Source organism: Capsicum annuum, unplaced genomic scaffold (assembly GCF_002878395.1).
Source record: "Capsicum annuum cultivar UCD-10X-F1 unplaced genomic scaffold, UCD10Xv1.1 ctg80251, whole genome shotgun sequence".
Taxonomy (NCBI): Eukaryota; Viridiplantae; Streptophyta; class Magnoliopsida; order Solanales; family Solanaceae; genus Capsicum; species Capsicum annuum.
Window position 1 is genome coordinate 236,997 of NW_025890893.1, and position 5,335 is coordinate 242,331.

Here is a 5,335-nt window from a genome sequence, read left to right on the forward strand (position 1 = left end):
TAAAGAATAAGTACCCTCTTTTGAGGATTGATGATCTGTTTGACTAAGATTGATCTTCAGTCGGGTTACCATTAATTGAAAATTAGGGAGGTAGATATCCCTAAGACTACCTTCCAAACCCGGTATGGTCATTTTGAGTTTTTTGTGATGTCCTTTAGTTTGACTAATTCCCCAGTGGCATTTATAGATCTTATAAACTTATTAGTCCATCTTCGTGATTGTATTTATTGATGATATTCTAACGTATTCTAAAAGTGAGGTGGATCATGTCAATCACCGCTTTATTGTGTTGCAAACTTTGAAAGATCAGCAGTTTTATGCTAAATTTTCAAAGTGTGAGTTTTGGTTAGATGTTTTTACCTTTCTGGGGTCATGTTGTTTCTAGTGAAAGGATCATGATGGATCCACAGAAAGTTGAGGCGCTTATACCCATGACTCCAATTGATATTTTAAACTTTTTGGGTTAAGCCGATTATTATAGAAGGTTTGTCGAAAACTTCTCTTTTATTGTTACCCCATTGACTAAGTTGACTCTGAAAAAGGTAAAGTTTTTATAGTCTGATTCTTGTGAGGGTAGAATTGAACCAGAATCTCAGGTTTTGGTCTCTGGAAATTTCTGAGTTTTCAAAGCTCACAGCCTAAATTATGAATCTCCCTACGAATCTCCCTAGCCTGATGTTACTGCCTTGACTACAACTGGTGTTTACGAGTCGTAATCACCCAAATGATTCATATGGTCCTATTCGTAGCCAAACTAGTGTGATGCCATAGATATTCTATCTTGACTACGACTTGGACCCTACGAGTCATAGGGTCGCATGACGAGTCATATGGTGTGAATCGTCGGATCACTAGAGAAGGGTCCTTCAGATACTGTCTTGACTGCAACTTATCGTGATGAGTCGTGATGTGTCCTTATAAGTCATATAGTGACCCGTAGTCACTAGCAATAATTTTTCAGTGTTTTTTTAAGGGCACTTTGGAAATTTCCCCTATTACCCAATAGTGACCCACAACTTAAAACCTTTAGGATATCATTATCTCTCTAAAACGAATTAAAATAACTTCTCAAATCTTTAAGATCAAGATACATAGGGTCTCTAAGAAGTTGATCAATTAGGGCTGTCAAGGGTGATTTCTCTCCATAATTGTGATACTTTCAGGCATGTTACTTTTCCCCAAATCTTATTTCATGAAAAATCATGTGTTTTAAATAGTTTAATTATATAGATTTGAATGTTGGTTTTGATATGGTTGAGGATTTTTGAATAGTTAATCCTTGAATTGTTTTTGATGGTTTTTATGATTTATTATGCGTTGAAATTTATGGTTTAAACAAATGGGGTGCATAGGTGTGGGGATTGGACTGAGGGTCGAGGCATTCCCCCAAATTGATGTTTTAAACTTGGAGTTGATTTGAAAAATTATGTTCCCTCAGCCTACTAGTGTAAATGGCTTGGATTATGGATTTTGTCACATGATTTGACTTACTTACTTATACTTTGGCATTGCAGAATTGGCTAAACAATGAATGTGGATTTTGTAAGGCCTTAATGGCTATGTTTTGGTTGATAAAACTAAAGGAGGTTGAGGCATTCCTCCAATTTGATTTAATGAACAAAGGGGGTCGAGGCATTCCCCCAAGTTAATGTTATTGTTATGGCATAGAGATAAGCTTGAAAGTGTAAAGGTATGATGATACCTATGGCATTCCTTAACGATTAATCCTTTTGTTAATGATTATGTGAAACTTGTTTTAAATTGGGCTTAATAGGGGTTATGTGGATAAGCCTTGAAGGTGTGGGTCTTGGATGACTTATAATAGAAACTTATGTTTGCCAACATGAGGTTTGGTCTTGATGACCGTGTGCATAATTTACATTATTTATATATATTTGTAGCTTGGATTGATGTAGGGTTGGGAAATTCCCTGGTCTCCGTTTATACCACTGATTCGTGCAGCTAAGATGCACTAAGGCCCTTTCAGCAGGGAGAGTTGAACCCATATAGCCCGTGGTTGCCTATTTATGATGGTTGTATACATAGTCTAGGATAATATTTTACTATCATGCTAAACCTTGTTCCCTACTGCAGCATCTATTATATATTTGTATGCATGAATGTGACCATGTATAGTGGGTTTGAAATTGAACTTATGATTGACATTATTTTATCCCTTCCCTAAGTTACATGCTAGTGATCATCACATTACCTATCTCCAGATGCGGTATCCCCATGCGATGCAGGACCCAAAGGCAATTCTATTTTTCCTATGTAGTGTTAGGTGGATTGGCTTGGTTCATCAATTATTTGCAGTGAAATGGTGAGCTTTCATTTTCTGAAAGAGTTGATCATTTCATAAGTTTCCTTTCATAGACAAGAATTAAAGAGTTCACATTTAGATTATCATTTTCATTGCCATCGTCATTGTCAGAGTAGGTGCATATCCCAATGTTTGGAATTTTTTCAAACTAGTAGAGGTTTTGTGGATATTACTATGGGTTGGGTATTGATGTTGACACTCTTAGATGTAGAGCTTATTATTTTCTACCTTGTTATATGTTCCGAATTCAACTGTTGCTAGGTATGTTGTGATCTATTTGACTAGGCAACATGGTTAATCTCCGGTCCTCGGTGGACTTGAGATACTCATCACAGCAGTCCTTAGTTCAGGTTGTGACAAATTACAAACTTAGTATCAAAGCATAAGGTTCAAGTGTCCAAGGGCATTTGAAACTTCGTGTTTAGTACAGTCTTATTTATGGGTGTGTTTTGTACCACACTTATAATAAGGATGCTATAGGGCATTTAGGAATTGTTTTCCTTCTTTCATACTCCAGATCGTGCAGTAAAGTTGTCCTCTTAGAAACTTATGTCGATTCATGTATTACTCAAAATTTCTCCACATATGTATTTTCATTGAGATAATATAAGTAGTAAATCTCAATTCCTACCAATATGATTCTCTCAAATTTAACTATCAAAAACTTCAGAAATTACACCAAGGGATTGAGAGTAGGTTGTAGTCTGTTTTAAGTCTTTTAATTTAAAAACTTATGTCCTTAGCCATATGAATAATGTGGTTGAAACAAAATATGATATTTATTCTTATTCCTCTTTAATCCTTCATTATAGATAGTACCAATGAGAGGAGAGAGTATGTACCTAGATTATTAAATAGATTTTTCATGGAGGGATTATTGTAAATAGAGTATTATGATTCATAATTAGTAAAACAATGTCAAAGTTGGGTGTATAGATTTAGAAGTGTAGCAACAAGAAATGTCAAGATAGTGATAGGTATATATATATATATGCGTCTATTGAGTTAGGAATTAGGTGATATGTATTTAGGTGTTAACTAAGGGTTAGTGAGTGTGGTGTAGATTTCATGGTAGAAGGTAGAGAATGAGTTATTCGTTAAGGTGGCTTATGGTATTCTTGAATAAAGAAAGGAGTTCTTGATGGACTTTCATTGTGTTAGAAAAGTATAGGTTATTAATGAAAGTATTAGGTGGTTAAGGATTGATAATCTAGACTTTTCTATGTGACCGTGAAAAGGAAACAGGTTGATAATTAAAGAGTTATGAATAAAATTTAGACATATGGATGGATAAGTACTAGTGATATGTGAAAGGAGGATATGCTAATGGATTGTTATTCGATAGACCATAATATTAGGATTAATTATTTTAATTATGAGGCTCTAGAGGACTAATGTTTCTTGATGTTTTTTATAGCAACCAAGCAAGAATAGTATAAAAAGTTATATTTTTACTCATGTCTAGTACTAGACACTAAGATTGAACTGTGAATGATCATCAAGGTGGAAACAATGATTGTTTAGCATAGTGATTCTAGTTATATGGAGGGTGAGCTAGTAGGCTTGAAATAATGTATGCAAGAATTTTAGTTCATTTATTTGCAATTAAGTATGATGGTGTAGGTATGATATAGAGATTTACTCAAGGTAATTTTAGGTTTTATAAGTTTTCAATATTATTAGGTTTTGTGTGTGCATAGATAATACCCTTTAGCTGCTATGTGTAGAGAACTCTAGTTATATAGTATATGGTGTTCTTAATAGCTAATTAAGGAGTTATTGATGGATGATGTTTAGTCTTTTGGTATAGCTCTAATTCTCATAGTTTTGGGGAAAAATATGAAAGTAGAGGTATGACATTAGTAAACTAATAAGAAAAGAGAAGATTGTGTATTTAGAGAGGCAGGTATGTTTGCCAAGAAGTGTGTAAGTATATGATAATGATTATTGAGGCTAGAGAAAGTAAGGGTGGTATCTATGAAAGGAATGTCAAAGAATAAAGTTAGTCTTTTCCCAAATATAGTTTATCTTGGTGATTTTAGCGTTTGTGTATAGACAGAGTAAAGAAATTATGTCTCAGTCTTGAGGATATGGAATAGGCCCATAGGCTTAGAATGTTGGCTTTGATCTAAGGAGGGAGATGATAGGGTGAAGAACCAAATTAACTCTTGTGAATTAGATTGTGATTCATGTCAATAAGAGTTACAATAAGATAACAATCCATTCTTACTCTAGTGTATCTATTAGAATTTAGTCTTTATGACACCCTATCCATGTCTTGTATGATAGAGCCACACCATTGACCAACGTGTATATACTTTATTTACGTTAGAACCACACCATTGACCAATGCGTATATACTTTATACATATTCTTGTTTAGTCTCAACTCCTATTAAAATAAGTAATAGCTTCACTTATTGACCCTAGTCATCCCCCATTAATCTATGAATTTTAGCCTTATGTTAAGTAACTTATGATATATATGAACTCAAGTTTCATAGTATGTTTAGTACCCTAAATTTATGATACATCCTTAAAGACTAATAAAATCATATTATCCCATGTATGTCCTCGATTAGATCTATTAAACGAATATGTGCCTATGGTACTCTATTCCTCAGGCCATAATAAAATGTCAAAGTTATATATAGTATTCTTTCATGTTTTAGGTCCTCATGTTCTATCCCTTCAGTGACCTCTCGTTATGTTAAGATAGTTGTGATCAAAATAGATGAACAATAGTTTAGATGGGAGAGAGTAGATGTTCCTTATTAAGGAAATTGTTGTATGTTTGTTTTATCTAAGGTCGTAAGTGTGGAGGGAGATCAAGGAAAAGTTTGTGTATAGGTAATAGTTAGTTGAGAAATTTTGGTGTGCCTTTTTTGTGATATTACATTAAATTGTTATTGATAGAAGTATTAAGGAATATGAGAAAAAATTCCTAGATGGGTTGGTTTTCTAGAAGTTCATATGTGGTTATAGTAATAGTCTTTGATGTCATGTTGGTATA